Raw genomic sequence first — 19,639 nt, forward strand, 5'->3', positions numbered from 1 at the left:
TAATTTTGAATCTCTGTAATCACCTTGCTTGTGGAGAACTACTGTATTTTCTTGGAACTTCATGCTAACTGTCTGTATGCTATTTAAATAAAGAATTAAAAAAAAAGAATAATAATAATTAAAGCTTAGTTTATCAAATTTCTTTGTTGCTAAAGCTTGCTTGACATGAAATTGTATTAATGGTGATCACAAAACCTTTACACTCTCTATTTTGGGTGTTTTTTATAAATGCAATTAGTAGGTTCCGCTTATGTTATTAAAAACTAAATTATTCATAAACTGTCATTGTAAGGAAGTCTTTTTTTTTAGTAAATCACAAAGTAAGTGTTTTGTCCCTCCCATGAAAAGTTTTGAAGGGGATTAAAATATTGATGCAGATTTTATGATATTGGTGTAAAAACCAAAAGTGTTAAATAATTCAGATGGTCTATTATTAACTTTTGTTGCACACATTGCTGCCACTTAATGCTTAAGGCACATTGAGCCTACCTAAGTGTACTCTTTAATAAAGGATACCAAGAGAACAAGGTATAAGAGAAGTGATATGGATAGTTGTTTAGAATGTCTAAATCATAAAGTTTAGCTTTGCCTTTCATCTCAGAGTATGCTGCTTAGTGACTTAGTTGTGTACGCTACCTCAACATGTGATCAACTCAGCCAGATATACAAATATATAAGATAAACTATTTAATTTGAACATAAGGTCAGACTCCTATGTTTAGTTAATCTATTGCTCTTAGTGGTTTTGAACAATATCTTGTTTGTATAATTATACATTTTCTATTTTAATATATATTATTTCAGGATTTAATATATGTTATAAATGTTAAATCAATAATTCATACCTCCCAACTTTTGCCAGATGCAATCAGGGACTGGCTGAGTATGGAAGACTTGTATGAGGGGTCTTGGGTATTTTTTACACGTTATTCTTTGAGCCATGACAGACAGTTGTAGAGTTGCAGATGTTTGGTGGGTTGAATGGGTCATGAGTGGGATTGTAGCGTGAGAAGGGTTAAGTCATATGCAATTTTTAGGGCAATTCCTCATTTCTGCAAGAGACAGCATGGCAAATATCCAAACCCATGTCCGTATGAGGTTGAGATTTCCGCTAATTAGATGTTCTTTCAAATTATGGGCCAGATTACGAGTGGATCGCAAACGTTTGCATCCAAGCGATAAGGGGGTTATCGCAGGTGTTTTTGCTTGTTGTGTTTACCTCTGGTATTACGAGTTGCTTTAGCGCAATCGTGATTTATGCTAGAATGAATTCCGTGACTTCAGAGCTCTGGTTAACTGTTTTGTGAAACTAAAAAGTTGCACAAAACACATAAAAAATACATTACAAAGTATAGTTACACTCATAATATTGCACACAAATGTTATAAGGGCTCAAAGATATGAGGTCTCAGGTGTTTAAAAAAAAAGGAAGGCAAAGGGCTTTAACATAGACCTACATACATATACATGTCTAAATATGTACATCTACTGTATGTGTGTATATATATATATATATATATATTATATATATATATATGTATACATATATATTTATATGTGTATATATATATGTATTTACAGACATATATACACATATGTACACACAATATATATATATATATATATATATATATATATATATACATACATATACAAAGAGCATAGTGGAAACGGCACTCCTCAGAACAGCAATAACCTGGTGCACTGCTAAATAAACAAACAATAGCAAGTGGTGAAGGATCCACACGCATGGGTTCCGTATCCAACAAAAACTTCACACAGCAGGCACAGCAGGAATATATTATCCATTTAATGTGTAAATAACCAAACGTTTCAGCCCTCACATGGGCTTTTGTCAATGGTAAACATAAGCCAGGATAGACATGTCTGGATACGAAACCCATCCGTGTGGATCCTTCACCACTTGTTATTATATATATATATATATATATATATATATATATATATATATGTGTGTGTGTGTGTGAGCGCATTGGAGCCCTTTGAAGTTAAGTAGATGAAAACATGAAACAGCATATTTATGTAATAGTCATTTTTAATAAAGGTTTTAACTATTTATTTACTGTAAATATTTGTCATTCCAATGTTCTGCACATAGCAGAATATGTTTTATATATTTAAAAATAGATATTCCTATACTTAGCATTTTTGGGGCAGACGGGGGCAGAGAAAGCCGGCTGCCGGAGATTACTTGGCAGTGAAAGGAGAGTAAACTGCGACATGGAGTGTTACTAAAAAACAGGCCATATACAAGAGCAGATAATTCCTTTATATCTACCGCCCGTGTGTTGAGCACTGAGCCGTGTGAGAGGTGTCCAATCCGGAGCGTTGATCCTGGGAGAATATTGTCGGAATGGTCTGATCTGGTAAAGAAATGTCGCCTGAAAGCTTTGCATAAAAAAATGCACGTATCATACACTTTGAAGCAGTGTGTGATTTGTGACAAGTGTGCAAGCAAACAGTGGTCCTATTAGCCCCCGGTTTGAAGGCTGTGTAACCTGACAAGGAGTGGTTTAAAGAGGAGGAATAATCCTTAACTGCAAGTCCTATTTCAGAATCTGACTTAAAAAAGCAGCCTAAAGATTTTGAGATTAACCCCCTCGTTTTCTAGGAATCTGTGTGAAGCAAACTACTTCTTAATATTTGTTCATCTTTGGAAGACTGTATACTCCCTGTTACAAGCTAGAAAAGTGGAGCTGTTTTGTGTCAACTATGCTTGCTACGGATATTATTTTTTATATAACTCTGCATGAGAAGACACTTTGATCATTTTAGTTATCCCAAAGGGAAGCTGATTTGCTTACATGGTTAAATGTCTGTCTGTTTCTCTCCTTTTGCTTCTTACTGGACTGTATCTAATTGAAGGGAACAAAAATACATTTACAATGCAGATGGAGTGATGTAAGAAATGAATATAGCTTACACAAAGTCTTAAACAGAACTACCTGGGTTATTTGTTCACAATAATCCTCAGATTATACGAAAGTACTAACATTTAATTGACTTCTGCTAAGATCTATTAGTCTTCAAAGTAGCTTAATTGCACTGTCTTAGAAGACCTGACAGACAGGTAGATTACGAGTTGTGCGTTCATCTTTTAACGCTGAAAAAATTGTAATTTCAGCGTTAAAACAGCAACACAGCCATTACAAGTCTTGTCGGTATAGCTGTACCGCAAGCCTTTTAGCCTATAACGCAACGTCAGTCCCGCACTCGTAGAAATGACGTTTTTTCATGGGATTACCATAGGGCAGCCATTACGAGTTTTGCATTGAGGCTAAAAAGCTTGGGTTACACCCTGTAACAACAAGATCCGGAACTCCATATGAGAGCAGTAGTTATGAGTTTTACGCAACAAAACTGTTACATAAAGCTCATAACTAAAGTGTTACAAAATATACTAACACCCATAAACTACCTATTAACCCCTAAATCGCCACCCTCCCGCATCGCAAATACTAATAGCTACTGAAATTCTATTGGCTGATTTGAACAGCCAATAGAATTTCAGAAGCTCTCATCCTATTGGCTGTTTTGAACAGCCAATAGGATTTCAGTAGCTTTCATCCTATTGGCTGATTTGAATTTCCAAAATCGAATCAGCCAATAGGAATGCAAGGGACGCCATTTTGAATCGCGTACCTTGCATTGAAGATTCAGTATACAGCGGCGACCGTATGAAGAGGATGCTCCGCGCCGGATGTCTTCAGGATGGACCCACTCGCCGGGGTAAAATAGAAGATGCCGCCGGGATGAAGATAGAAGATGCAGTCGGGATGAAGATGGAGCCGTCTGGATGAAGATGGAGCTGCCAGGATGAAGATCCTTCAAGCGGGACTTCAGCAACTGTGAGTACCTAAAGAGGGGTTAGTGTTAGGTTTTTTAAGATTTTTTTATGTTTGTTTGGTTTTTTTTAGTTTAGGGTTTGGGCTTTTCTTAAAAGAGCTAAATGTCCTTTTCAGGGCAATGCAAAAGAGCTAGATGCCTTTACAAATGCTCTTTTCAGGGCAATGGGTAGATTAGGGTAGAATCTCTGAGATTATATTATCAGATCACGCTACCATTAAAACTGGCTTATTGATAGATGGCGGGAATATTGTAAATTGAATCATACATATACTCATAAGACTGACATTTTTCGGGAAGCAGGGAAAGCTGTCCATAGAGGCGAAATTAAAGCCTATGAGGCCTACTTATCAAAGCGTCAAGTGTGCTGCATTCGTCGGCACCAATAGAAACATAGAATTTGACGGTAGATAAGAACCAAACAATATTAACGCCATCTATCAATAAGCCAGTTACAAAAACGACTATTATTGCTCATAAAACGAGGGAACCGAAATTTATTCACGTTCTTTACTGAATTGGTAGTTATATTTATTTTTAATGGTAGCGTGATCTGATAATACGTTCGCCTGACATCGCCTAACATCGCTGCCGCGGACCTGAATACGTTCTCCATAGTTAACAAAAAAGCTGTCAAAAAGCCGCGCACCAAGTACGGGGCGATGAGCAGCAGACTGTTGTTAACTAACAGTCATCGATCTTGCTGCTTTTCAGCTTTTTCACAGCTTTATTTGTATACTTTCACTAAACACCGCCACTATGCTAAACTGATTAACCCCTATCCCGCCGCTCCCGGACCCCTGTTGCAACTAAATATAGTTGTTAATCCCTAAACCGCTGCTCCCGGAGCCCACCACAACTCTAATAAACTTATTAACCCCTATTCCTCCGCTCCCGGAGCCCACCGCCACCTACATTATATTTATTAACCCATAATCTGCCACCCCCTATACCGCCGCCACCTACATTATACTTATTAACCCCTAATGTGCAACCCCCTATACCGCCGCCACCTACATTATAATTATTAACCCCTAATCTGCCACCCCCTATACCACCGCCACCTACATAAAGTTATTATCCTGCTGCTCCCGGAGCCCACCACAATTAAATAAATGTATTAACCCCTAAATCGCCAGCCCCCCCCATCGCCATAAACGAAATTAAACTATTAACCCCTAAACCAAACAACCCGCTAACTTTATATTAAATATTAACTCATCCATATCTTATAATAAATTTAAACTTACCTTTATATTTAAATTAAAATATATTAAACTATTAATTAGCCTACCCTAACTATTATAATAAAATTACATTAAACTATATTAAATTAATAATTAATCTAACCTAACTTTAAAACAAAAATTACATTAAACTATATTAAAATAAAAATTAATCTAACCTAATTTTTATACTAAAATTACATTAAACTACAAATTAAATTAACTAGATTGTATATTTAAACACCTAACCCTATTCAAATAATTTATATCTACACTAAAAAATTAAAAAGTTACTAAAAACTAACAACTAAGTTACACAAAAAAATAAACACCAAGTTACAAAAAATAAAAAATAAATTATCAAAGATTTAAACTAATTACACCTAATCTAAGGGCCCTATGAAAATAAAAAAGCCCCCCCCCCCCAAAAAAAAAAACCCCTAACCTACAATAAACTACAAATAGCCCTTAAAAGGGCCTTTTGCGGGGCATTGCCCCAAAGTAATCAGCTCTTTTACCTGTAAAAAAAAATACAAATACCCCCCAACAGTAAAACCCACCACCCACACAACCAACCCCCCAAATAAAAAGCTAACTCAAAAAACCTAAGCTTCCCATTGCCCTGAAAAGGGCATTTGGATGGGCATTGCCCTTAAAAGGGCATTTAGCTCTATTGCAGCTCAAGTCCTAATCTAAAACTAAAACCCACCCAATAAACCCTTAAAAAATCCTAACACTAACCCCAGAAGATTTACTTACAGTTTTGAAGATCCGATATCCATCCTCCAAGAAGCCGGGTGAAGTCCTCAACGAAGCGGCCGAAGTCTTCATCCAAGCCCGCAGAAGTCTTCATCCAGAAGGCATCTTCTATCTTCATCCATCCGGCGCGGAGCAGCTCCATCTTCAAGACATCCGACGCGGAGCATCCTCTTCTTTCCGACGACTACCAACGAATGAAGGTTCCTTTAAATGACGTCATCCAAGATGACGTCCCTTATATTCTGATTGGCTGATAGAATTCTATCAGCCAATCGGAATAAAGGTTGAAAAAATCCTATTGGCTGTTGCAATCAGCTGATTGGAATAGCTAATAGGATGAAAGCTCAATCCTATCAGCCAATAGAATGCGAGCTCAATCCTATTGGCTGATTGGATCAGCCAATAGGATGAAAGCTCAATCCTATTGGCTGATTGCAACAGCCAATAGTATTTTTTCAACCTTAATTCCGATTGGCTGATAGAATTCTATCAGCCAATCGGAATCTAAGGGACGCCATCTTGGATGACGTCATTTAAAGGAACCTTCATTCGTCGGTAGTTGTCGGAAAGAAGAGGATGCTCCGCGTCGGAGGTCTTGAAGATGGAGCCGCTTTGCGCCGGATGGATGAAGATAGAAGATGCCGTCTAGATGAAGACTTCTGCAGGCTTGGATGAAGATCTGGGCCGCGTCGTTGATGACTTCTCCCAGCTTCTTGGAGGATGGATGTCGGATCTTCAAAACTGTAAGTAAATCTTCTGGGGTTAGGATTTTTTAAGGGTTTATTGGGTGGGTTTTAGTTTTAGATTAGGACTTGGGCTGCAATAGAGCTAAATGCCCTTTTAAGGGCAATGCCCATCCAAATGCCATTTTCAGGGATATGGGGAGCTTAGGTTTTTTGAGTGAGCTTTTTATTTGGGGGGTTGGTTGTGTGTGTGGTGGGTTTTACTGTTGGGGGGTATTTGTATTTTTTTCTTTACAGGTAAAAGAGCTGATTACTTTGGGGCAATGCCCCGCAAAAGGTCCTTTTAAGGGCTATTTGTAGTTTATTGTAGGTTAGGGGTTTTTTTACTTGGGGGGGGGATTTTTTATTTTCATAGGGCCCTTAGATTAGGTGTAATTAGTTTAAATCTTTGAAAATTTATTTTTTATTTTTTGCAACTTAGTGTTTGTTATTTTTTGTAACTTAGTTGTTAGTTTTTGGTAACTTAGTAATTTTTTAGTGTAGATTTAAATTATTTGAGTAGGGTTAGGTGTTTAAATATAGAATATAGTTAATTTAATTTGTAGTTTAATGTAATTTTAGTATAAAAGTTAGGTTAGATTAATTTTTATTTTAATATAGTTTAATGTAATTTTATTATAAAAGTTAGGGTAGGTTAATTATTAATTTAATATAGTTTAGTGTAATTTTATTATAATAGTTAGGGTAGATTAATTATTAGTTTAATATAGTTTAATGTAATTTAAAAGGTAAGTTTAAATGTATTATAAGATAGGGATGAGTTAATATTTAATATAAAGTTAGCAGGTTGTAAGGTTTAGGGGTTAATAGGTTAATTTAGTTTATGCCGATGTGGGGGGCTGGTGGTTTAGGGGTTAATAACTTTATGTAGGTGGCGACGGTGTAGGGGCAGCAGATTAGGGGTTAATAAGTATAATGTAGGTGGCGGCGGCGTAGGGGCAGCAGATTAGGGGTGTTTAGACTCGGGGTATATGTTAAGGTGTTAGGTGTAAACATAAAACTTGTATTCTCCCATAGGAATCAATGGGATATTGGGCAGCAGCGAAGATGAGCTTTCCCTGCTTTCAGACTCCCATTGATTCCTATGTCATCCGCTGCCTCCAGGGCGGCGGATTGAAAACCAGGTACGCTGAGCCGGAATAGTGGCGAGCGTATCTGCTAGTTATTTGTTAACTAGCAAAAGTAGTCAGATAGTGCCGAATTTGCATTCGGAACATCTGTAGTGACATAAGCATCGATCGGTGTCAGACTGAGACCGGCGGATCGTATGTTACGTCACAGATTTCTACTGGCTACATTACTATGGCTAAAGTGACAAAGAGCACTAAATCCAGAGAAATACAATTAGCAACTCAACTCAAAAATATGTATAGTTGCTATCTTAATAATCCAAATATAACTTCTTGGAATAATTACACCAAAGCTAAACTCGAGAGAGAAGTCTTTTTGAAAGAAAAATGGGCAATTGAAGATTTGAAATAAAGAGCTTTTTTCCAGGGGTATCAGGGGATCTCAGCTAAGTATCTAGCAAAATGTATTAAATTCAGAAAGAATAAGAATATGATTTCTTCAATAAAGGAGGGGGATAATAATTTCATAAAAGCCACTGAAATTCTGAAGTTTTTTTTTTAAGTTTTATCAGAAGTTATACTCTTCAAAGTCTATAAATAAAACAGAGAGATTTTGGCAAAAGATTAGTTTACCCAAAACTTCCAGGGAGGCACTCCAGATAGTTAATCAAGATAATACTGTAGAGGAGATCATAGGCGCGATAAAAAAGTTAAATCTAACAAAGCCCTGGGGCCAGATGGGCTACCAGCCGAGTTTTACAAAATCATTTAAACAGACGTTTTACAGACTATGGCTAAACTTTTCAATTCCTATTATATACAAAATCAAATGTACTCACCGTACTTTGCTGACTTGATAATCTCATTAATACATAAAAAAGGCAAAGATCCAGAAGAATTAGGGCCATATAGGCCCATATTGCTTCTGAACCTGGATTATAAAATCTTTATGTCAATTATAGCTGACCAACTTAAAACGTGATTGGGGATCTTATCCATAAAGACCAGACTGGCTTCATGCCAGGGAGAAATCCAGTGTGGAATATGACACGTCTACTGACAATTCTTGCCCATTATTACAATAATGACAAAAACAAAATCAGATAAAAATAGCAAAGGAGATTTAGCTCTGCTTATGATCGATGCTGAGAAGGCATTCGATGCTATCATTTGGGACCATATGTTTACTACATTTACTAACTTTGTTTTTTCCGGCAATTTGGTAAATTATATTAGATTGATATATGATAAACCCAAATCTCAGTTATTAGTAAATAACAAATTATCACAGTGCATCACGTTGCAAAAAGGAACTCGTCAAGGCTGCCCTTTATCCCCTTTGCTATTTAATTTCTCGTTAGAGCCCTTAATGGTTTATCTAAGGCAGGAATTAAAGGGAATTAAATTGGGTAAGGAAAATCAGGTAATAACACTACGCAGATGATATCATGCTATTTTTAAACAATACTAATACAAACATTCCAAAATGTTTAGAAATGATTAGCTGTTATAAAAAAATTCTCAGTATATAAATTATTTTTTTTTAAAAATCAGAGATCTTTTGGATCCATAAAACTCCAAAAAGCTTTATTACACATTCATTTTAGGAAGTACAACATATAAAGGTATCTAGGGATTAAGTTAAGCAAAACCCCACAGGAATGGTATCATCTCAATTATAAGGAATTTTTGAATGAGGTACACAATGAGATGAAAAAGTGGAATATACATTATCTTTCTCTTACTGCAAAAATTATGTTTCAACTTCAAAAATTAATGTTTCTACTTCAAAATTTACCTCTGTCTCCAAACATGACATTGATAGATATAATAGGGCCATAACACGATTCTTATGGGGCAAAAAAATGCATTTGGCAAACGACAGACTCACTCATTTAAAAAAAAAAAAAAAAAAATGGAGGGTTCTCTTTACTCAATATCTGATATTATAACTGAATAACAATGGTGAAATTCGGTATAGACTGGCTAACAGAGGCAGACTATGTTACCAATTATGATATTGAGTCTGATATTGGGGCCCCGTTCAATCTAAAAGCAGCTTGACAGTATCCTTATAACAAATTACCCAGGAATGTCAGCAAATTATTAACATTTTCTAACATTATCTCTGCATGGCAGAAACTCTGTAATGCAATGGATATTGAATATCAGATTTCTCAATACCTCCCTATTATAGGTACAGTGGATTTTACACTCGGTTTACATAATGCTGTGTTTAGAAAGTGGAGTGAAAAAGGATTAATTTATTTTTCACAACTTAAACAAGACAACATAATGTCAATACAAACATATGCAGAGATTTCTGCAAAGTATCATCTCCCTGTAAAAAATGTCTATGCTTATTTACAGGTCAGGAATGATTTTATGAGGAAACTCTAGAGTCATAGCTTTAATTGGAATCTGCAAGAAATTGATTCAGGGATTCAAATCTATGAAGCCGGTATACGGTCAATCTCGTATTGGTATAAATTGCTACTTACTAAATTAGGGTTAAATTATGTAAATAAGCTTAAAGACAGCTTTGTGAAATTTTTTACTAGGATTCAATCGCAAGATATTCTGAAGCGTATCAGTATATCGGAGTCCACTACGGTAATACATAGTTGGAGGGAAACACAATTAAAACTGGTAAATAATTATTATCTCACCCCTGATAGATTAAACAAATGGACACAAGATCTTCAACATTGTAAATGTTTTAAATGTAAAATAGAAAAAGCTGATATTTTGCATTGTCTCTGGTCTTGTCCTAAGATTAGACAGTATTGGGGAAAGATTACTTTTTGGCTTAATAAATTTATCCAGACCAAAATCTGTTTTTCTCCTTTCTATATTTTCTTCCTATTTGACAACCATAAGCAGGTGGGAGATCAACAATTGATTAATATGGCTATTTTGGCGGCACGTAACATTATATTTAAAAATGGGAAATCCCCTAATGCTCCAAGTTTCTCTGAATTTGTTAATACTATGAAACTTCAAATGGACTATTGAATTACAAGATATAGAACCTCTCTCTGAAAAGAATCTAAGATCTCATTTCTCCAAATGGATCAAAGTAATATTAGAGTGGCCTCTATCAACCCAGATGCAATTTAGGTTGCGGCCTTGAGGTTTGGGAGGGGAATGTTCTACAATCTCTTGCTTTTTGTTTTGTTTAGGCCAGGAACAGTTTTTTTCAAACATATGTGTATATGTGTATATGTTAAAAATTACATAGAACATAAACAGTTTCTGTTATAGGTTCTTTTTGCCTTTCTGGGTTATGAATAGGTGATAAGGAGAAGTTTCTTTCAACATATGCGTTTAAAGAAAACTACATAGAATGTAAACATTTTCTGTTATAGGTTTTTTTTGTATTTTTTTTTCCTTTTTTGCTTCTCCTCTTTTATGTTATTTCATTATGTTTATAGAATCAGAAAACAAAAAAGAAAAAGGGAAAATTCAAACTTTGTGTTAATTATACTTCTTGGAGCTGCGTCTCCTACTAAGTTGTACTTCTTTTTGGTCAAACAAAGTTGAATATTTAAAAAAAAAACACAAAAAAAACACACAACAACATGTTGAGTTCTTTGCATATCCTAAAGGGATAATTAAGTAAAAATAGTTTGCATTAAAAAAAATGTTTAAAAATTGCTGGCAAGTATTTTAAAATCATTTTCAAAAATAAGCAAAACTAGTTACATAGCTATACTGTCTGGAGAAGTCTGATCCACCTCCCCTTATCAGTGTTTAGCATCAGAGACACAGGCATTGTATTTCAACTGAGTTCACAGCAGCTTATTTGCTTCTAGGAATGCTCCAGCAGATAAGGAGTGTTAACGTCTTGTATTCTACCAAAGCAAAGGTGGAGATAGATATAGCCATATAAGGAATTGTGTTGTGGGAGTTAGAGCTGTACAATTCAGAAACTTAAAAGAAAGTGTTAATGGTGAGGCACTGCAGTATACATTTGCAGGTAAAGTAATTAAAGTACATATTATTGTATTTTGTCTCTATCTCAACTATGTTTTATGTCCCTTTATCACAAGATACACAATTTAGTTTTAGACCTTCTTTATTCAGACATCTAAAGAATACCACAAAAGCACTATAATCCATAACATGTCAATATTGTGCCTATCATTTTTAGGAAAGAAGAGAATAAGTAGCACTGCAAACTATATCATCCTGAGTTTTAACAGGGTAATCAATTAAAAAAAATAAAATCAAAAGGAAAAATTTAAGAATGAATTACATGCAAATAATTAAACCAAAGTCTCATAATCTATTGTTAAAGAATCTGTATACACAATAACCCTATTTAAAGATAGGGGAAAAAAAGAAATGCTCTTTTGACACATATTAATGAACTTAAGGTTAAAATTTAACTTTTTAATAATGAGCAGGGTCGGCTCCAAGGGGGGAATTGACGAGCAATGCCCGCCCAAATGGAATGCTGTGCCCCCTCAAAAAAATTATTTTGTTATTGTATAAATAAGTGTGTCATAATTCTGGAAAGGTGGTAACCCTAGTTATGATACCAGTCACACAAAGTGGGTATTCACACAGCATATTGTGTGTATATCACTTTTTCAGTGGAATGATGCCGACCTTTTAGAAACAACACACAGAAACTGTTCCCTGCACAATGTGTGCAAACCAGACTCTTACAGGGAGACTGTATAGAATAAATCTCTTACACGCAATGCGCCTTCACCTAGGGTAGCTATGACACCAGCCCCGAACTGTAAACATTCTCAAAAAACTTTGTAAACCAGTCACTCAATGGGAACAGTTCACAAATGATACCAGCAACCACTCAGAAAATTGTGTACATATCAATCATAGTGTGGGTATTCCCATTATAATGTATATAGCAGTCACATTCAGTGGGTGTTCCCAGCATAGTGTGTCTATCTATACCAGTCACACACAGTGGGTGGTCCTTATACAATGCCAACCTCTTGTCCAGCCCATATGGGTGTCGTGCTCAAGTTACAGTTCAATGTCTGCACTGGGCCAGCAAAACAAGCAGTAGGGGAAGGAGTCCTTCTCATCCGACAGCAGCAGTACACTAACTAAGGGAATGCTTCCACTTTACATAAACATGGCGGCCCTCAGAGGCGCACGCAGGTGGCTGTATTACAGTAAGTCCCAAGCTTTTCTATTTACCATATTGTACAGTGTTAACCGAACTTTGATTCTGTTCTGTGCCCACATTATATACCCACTGGGCAGTATTCGCTCTGTGACTGGCATAGCGGGTCACACGACCTTGTACAGACAAAGCGCGTGGTTTCCTGATGCTAATATATCTTCACGTCACGCATATTTTATGTTGTTTACTAACATTACCAGCTGATTAGATTAACCAGTAGTTTACTCTCTATATGCATTTGCTGGATATATCCACTATAGTCTCAGTGCAGTATGGATTAAAAGTGCTTCTGTCAGATGCCTCTGTTGCAAGTGTATTTGAGTAGAAACACTGATGTCACTCTGAGTGGTTATTGCACTGTCAGTGTAGCATTATTTTATTTCTCTTGTAAGGGATGTCCCCTCACTCTGCTCTTATTTTGACTCTCATACATGCTTTGTAAAAAATGCGTGCCCCCCCATTTAATTCGTTCTGGAGCCGAGTCTGATAATGAGTTAAATAAAATTACAGCTTAAATAATAGTGTATAATATATTATATAGGTGTGCCAGAAAATAAGTTTTAAAAACACAACTCAGTTGAGAGAGACTTGTTACCATATTTATGAGCAAGTTACAATGTTGCTTGATACTTTGTAAATGCCGAAAAGTAAAGGGAATTAGTGCCGTGGGTTAATGAGGAGTGAAATTATACCATTATATAGAGCAGCTTTAATTGGGATCAGTGCCCAGTATCCCCTGTATTGGGGTTAACTAGTTAGGGTTAACTAGTAAGTCTTAAAGAATGTTAACGTTTTAAACTAGAAGTTTTAGTCTAAATCCTTTACAAAGTATCAAGCAGCATTGTAACATGCTCATAAATAATGCTCTCAACGGAGTTGGGTTTTTAAAACTTATTTTCTGGCACGCCTATATGCAGTCATATGCCAAAGTTTAGGCACCCCTGACAATTTCCACAATTTTCATTTATAAATAATTGGGTGTTTGGATCAGCAATTTAATTTTAATCTATCAAATAACTAAAGGACATAGTAATATTTCAGTAGTGAAATTAGGTTTATTGGATTAACAAAAAATGTGCAATATGCATCAAGACGAAATTAGACAGGTGCATAAATGTGGGCACCCTTGTCATTTTGTTGATTTGAATACCTGTAACTACCTAGCACTGATTAATTGGAACACACATTTGGTTTGGTGAGCCAATTAAGCCTTTAACTTCATATACAGTTGCATCCAATAATGAAAAAAGGTATTTAAGGTGGCCAATTGCAAGTTGTTGTTCTCTTTGACTCTCCTCTGAAGAGTGGCAACATGGGGGCCTCAAAAAAAAACTCTCAAATGACCTGAAAACAAAAAATGTTCAACATTATGGTTTAGAGGAAGGCTACAAAAAGCTATTGCAGAGATTTTTAGCTGTCAGTGTCCACTGTGCGGAACATAGTGAGGAAATGGAAGACCACAGGCACAGTTCTTGTTAAGGTCATAAGTGTCAGGCCAAGTAAAATATCGGAGAGGTAAAGGCAAAGGATGGTAAAAACAGTCAAAAACAGCCCACAGACTACCTCCAAAGACCTACAACATCATATTGCTGCAGATGGTGCCACTGTGCATCGTTTTCTGCACACACACCACAAACAGAGTTGCTTGAGGTATGCAAACACACATTTTGACAAGCCAGCTTCATTTTGGAAGAAGGTGTTGTGGACTGATGAAACAAAGATTTGAGTTATTTGAATATAACAAGGGGCTTTATGAATGGCGGCAAAAGAACACAGTTTTCCAAGAAAAACACTTGCTACCCACAGTAAAATTTGGTGAATGTTCTATCATGCTGTGGGGCTGTGTGGCCAGTGCCGGTACTGGGAATCATGTTAAAGTTGAGGGTTGCATGGATTCCACTCAAAATCAGCAGATACTTGAGAATAATGTTGAGGAATCAGTCACAAAGTTGAAGTTACACCGGAGCTGGATATTTCAACCAGACAACAACCCGAAACACTGCTCAAAATCTACTCTGGCATTTATGCAGAGGAACAAGTACAATGTTTTGGAATGGCCATCCCAGTTCCCAGACCTGAATATCATTAAAAATCTGTGGGGTGATTTGAAGCGGGCTGGAGATGTTTTGCAAGGATGAATGGTCCAAAATACTTTCATCCAGAATCCAGACACTCATCACAGGCTATAGGAAGGGTCTAGAGGCTGTTATTTCTGCTAAAGGAGGCTCTACTAAATATTGATGCAATATTTCTGTTGGGGTGCCCAAATTAATGCACCTGTCTAATTTCGTTTTGATGCATATTGCACATTTTCTGTTAATCCAATAAACCTCATTTCACTACTGAAATATTACTGTGTCCTTCAGTTATTTGATAGATCAAAATGAAATTGCTGATCCAAAACACCCAATTATTTATAAATGAAAATCATGGAAATAGTCAGGGGTGCCTAAACTTTTTTATTCTCTTGGTATGTTTATTTGGAAAACAAGAATGTAAGTTTAGATGCCGGCCCATTTTTTGAGAACAACCTAGGTTGTCCTTACTGCTTGGACAGCACCAATAAACAAGTGCTGTCCATGATACTAAACCAAAAATTTGCTGGCTCCTTAGCTTAGTTGCCTTATTTTTCAAATAATGATAGCAAGAGAACGAAGAAAAATTGATAATAGAAGTAAATTAGAAAGTTGCTTAAAATTGCATGCTCTATCTGAATCATGAAAGAAAAAAATTTGGGTTTAGTGTCCCTTTAAGTTCATTATTATGTGTCAAAAGAGCATTTCTTTTTTTTCCCTATCTCTAAATAGGGTTTGTATAATTTCTACTTATGCTCAGAGCACACTTCAGACTGCTTACATCTAAATAAATCTAACAAAGGTCAGCCTGAAGATAATACTCCTTTCAGGACCTCTTTTTCTTTCATTTATATTGTTAAAGAATGTTCAATATCTTCGAGATCAATTTATTAGTGCATAATTACTTAGAAAGGGACAGTACCCAGTGATGTGTGAATGTTTAGCTCTGCAATTAGGGGACAGATACCCAGCGAGCATGGTGTCGTGGAGTATAATAGAAACAATCCAAATAGTGAGTGGATTGAAATGATGCGGACAGTGTTCCGAGAGCATTCAGGAAATCTGAAAGTATAGAAAAAAGGGTGAAGCGCAACTCTGACTAATATTAAAAGTTACTCACAAAAATAAAAGATATCAGCACCTAGATATATTAAAAGCCGGAAACCGGAGATAAAGAAACCTCATAGAGACAATTGGATTCGGAGCGTTTCATTCCATAACCATCTGAACGTTATCAAGAGTGTTACGATGGTTATAGAACAAAGCACATTGAGTGGCTGATTGTTCCTTTAAGGTTTCTGTATCTCCAGTTTCATGGATACACACAGATAGCTTTTGATCTACACAGACCACCTGATCTATGGAACTACTGTGTGGCATATCCAGAGCTCAGAGGTGCCCCACATAGAGGATCATGGTAAAAAGCAGTACCAGGCCTTGAACTGTTTTTGGCACAGTGCTATATCTAAGTGCTGATATATTTTATTTTATATATAAGGGCTTCTTAAAAAAAATTTAGATTCTTTTAATGTGTTGTTGTTGAGCTTCTCCCTTTCCTATATTTTCATGGTGCCTAACATGCAGCAACATATAAGAATGGATAATCTCAAGACAATGTAAATTGCACCTATCTAGCTATATCTATTATAAGTGAAGAAAGAATGGAAAAACTGAGCCCCTGCTTCTTTGCCAATCAACAATTTATTCTGTGCAGAAAATACCCATTACAGGTACATTCCCAACAAAATGACGCGTTTCGCACATGTGTACATGCGCTTCATCAGAGATCAGTATAATGCTGCTAATCATAGAAGTGCAATTGTCATAAGTTGGTATGATGTTATCTCATTTTAAAACATGGTGAAGAAAATCAAGAAGGGTTAATATTTTATTAAAAAGAAAATTTATGCTTACCTGATAAATGTATTTCTTTTTTGACATGATGAGGGATTTTGTATGCGCTAAACCTTCTCTGGTAATTGTTTTTTTACCATGGACTTATAATATCAATTTAGACAATCCATTTTATTGCAGTCAAAAAGATATAACTTTCCGCACTATCATTAGCGATCCACTTGTAACTTGGGCCATAGGTGTGGGGCATTAGTAAACATAAATAAAATACATAAATACATTGCTGTAAAAAAAACACAGCAGTTTTTTTCTGTCCCTTTTAATGACAAGTTCTATTATTTGCTCTATAAATCTACAATATTAGAAATATCTGTTTTTCTGGAAATAGATAGTAAAACATGTAAGGTAGAGCACATAAAATGTATTAATGCTTTGCTACTTTTAACTTTTACATATCGTTTTATTTCCTTGTTGTTTCCTGCTTTTTCCTCAAGTAATATTTTTAGCATGTTCAACAAAATACTTTCTGGAACAGTTTATGTACTGAACAAGGAATGCTGCTTAAGCCTTTGATATTATCACAACATCTTTAATGACATAGATATTTACAAAGGAACAGTGCAAAGAACAAAGGGTGCCAAAAGTGAATAGTTTCTTATTGTTTTATTTATTCAAGGTAATTCAATTTAATATGAATAATGCTTGCCTTTAAAATATATATTTCTTTTTAATGACACAATGAGTCCACGGATCATCATTAATTACTGTTGGGAATATCACTCCTGCCCAGCAAAGCTGTTAAATATCACCTCACTTCCCTTCCACCCCAGTCATTTGACCGAAGTAAAAGGAGAGAAACAAGATTTGGATAAAGGAAGGACCTTTGAAGGAGAAGGCCCTTCCTCAATGAAAGTCTCCAAGATGGAAGAAATGCATGACCATCAGGTCTGCATACCAATACTGCTGAGCCACGCCGGCACATTAAGGTTCACCGATGCCCTCTCCTGCTTGACTCAAGCATGACTCGAGGAAGAACAGCAAAAAGTAGGAAAAAGGTATGCTAGACTGAAACTCCAAGGTATTGCCAGAGCGTCCATTAGAATAGCCTGAGGGTCCCTTGACCTTGACCTCGAAAGTCTAACATTCTGCCGAGATGTCATAAGGTCCGAATCCGGCTGACCCCATCTGAGATCAAGCTGGAAATCCACTCCTGGAATGTGTATCGCTGTCCTACTGGAACTTCCATGTTCCCTGAGTCTTTAGGAAGCCCCCTGCTCCCCATCCCAGAAGACTGGCGTCTGAAGTCACAATCACCCAAGAGGGTCTGCGAAAACAGGATCCCTCCTCAAGGAAGAACAGCAAAAAGTAGGAAAAAGGTATGCTAGACTGAAACTCCAAGGTATTGCCAGAGCGTCCATTAGAATAGCCTGAGGGTCCCTTGACCTTGACCTCGAAAGTCTAACATTCTGCCGAGATGTCATAAGGTCCAAATCCGGCTGACCCCATCTGAGATCAAGCTGGAAATCCACTCCTGGAATGTGTATCGCTGTCCTACTGGAACTTCCATGTTCCCTGAGTCTTTAGGAAGCCCCCTGCTCCCCATCCCAGAAGACTGGCGTCTGAAGTCACAATCACCCAAGAGGGTCTGCGAAAACAGGATCCCTGGAAGAGATGATCCTGAGACAACCACCAAGGTAGAGAATCCCTGTCTCCTACTCTAGCTGTAATCGCGGAGACGGATCCGCATAATCTTCGTTCCACTGCCCGAGCATGCCTAACTGCAGAGGACTGAGGTGGAAACGAGTGAACGGGATGATGTTAATTGCCGCAACCATCAGCCCAATTAACTCCATGCACTGAGCCACTGACGGCCGAGGAGAAAACTGAAGTGCTAGGCAAGAATCCAAAATCTTTGATTTCCTGACTTCTGTCAGAATAATTCTCATTAATAAGGAGTCTATTATGGTTCCCAAGGAAACTATCCTTGTAGATGGAACTAAAGAACTCTTTTCCAAGTTCACCTTCCATCCGTGAGATTGCAGGAAGAATAACATTTCCATGTGTGATCCTGCTTGATGAAAAGAAGGCGCTTGAACCAGAATGATGTCCAGATAAAGAGCCACTGCAATACCCCACGATCGGAGCACCACGAGCAGGGATCCCAGAACCTTTGAGAAAATTCTGGGAGCTGTGGTAAGCCGAATGGAAGAGCCATGAACTGGAAGTGTTTGTCTTAGAAACTTGCGATGGTCCCTGTGAATGGGAACATGCAAGAAAACATCCCTTAAATCCACTGGTCATAAATTGACCCTCTTGGACCAAAGGAAGAATGGAACTAATAGTTTCCATCTTGAAGGACGGCACACTGACAAACTTGTTTGGACTCTTGAGATCTAAAAATGGTGTGAAGGTTCCCTCCTTCTTGGGAACCACAAACAGATTGGAATAGAATCCCAGACCTCATTTCTGCATTGGAACAGGAACAACCACTCCCAGGTCGGAGAGGTCCCGTACACAATATAAGAATGCCTCTCCTTTTCTCTGGTCTACAGATAATCTTAAAAACAAAAAACCTGCCCCTGGGAGGAAAGGTCCAAACTTTAGTTTGTATCCCTGGGACACAATGTCCACCACCCAGGGATCTTGAACATTTCGAACCTAAGCCAGAAAGAAGAAGGAAGCCAGCCCCCCACAAGATCCGATCCCGGATTGGAGGCATGCCCTTCATGCTGTCTTTGATTCAACAGCAGGCTTCTTGGATTGCTTTCCCCTAGTCCAAGACTGATTTGGTCTCCAGGAAGGTGTGGACTGCTCACACTTGGAAGAGATAGTGGAAAGATTTTCCTAGAATTTTCGAAAGGAACTAACATTACTCTGATGTCCC

The 19,639-nt window shown here is 37.0% G+C and overlaps 1 protein-coding gene across 2 annotated transcripts in view; it reads right to left on the reverse strand.

Moving 5' to 3' along the window:
* Positions 1–19,639, reverse strand: part of LOC128649926 (uncharacterized) — a 433,711-nt gene that overhangs the window by 381,984 nt on the left and 32,088 nt on the right. The gene's annotated exons all lie outside the window — the stretch shown is intronic.

The sequence above is a fragment of the Bombina bombina genome, chromosome 2, assembly GCF_027579735.1.
Source record: "Bombina bombina isolate aBomBom1 chromosome 2, aBomBom1.pri, whole genome shotgun sequence".
NCBI lineage: Eukaryota > Metazoa > Chordata > Amphibia > Anura > Bombinatoridae > Bombina > Bombina bombina.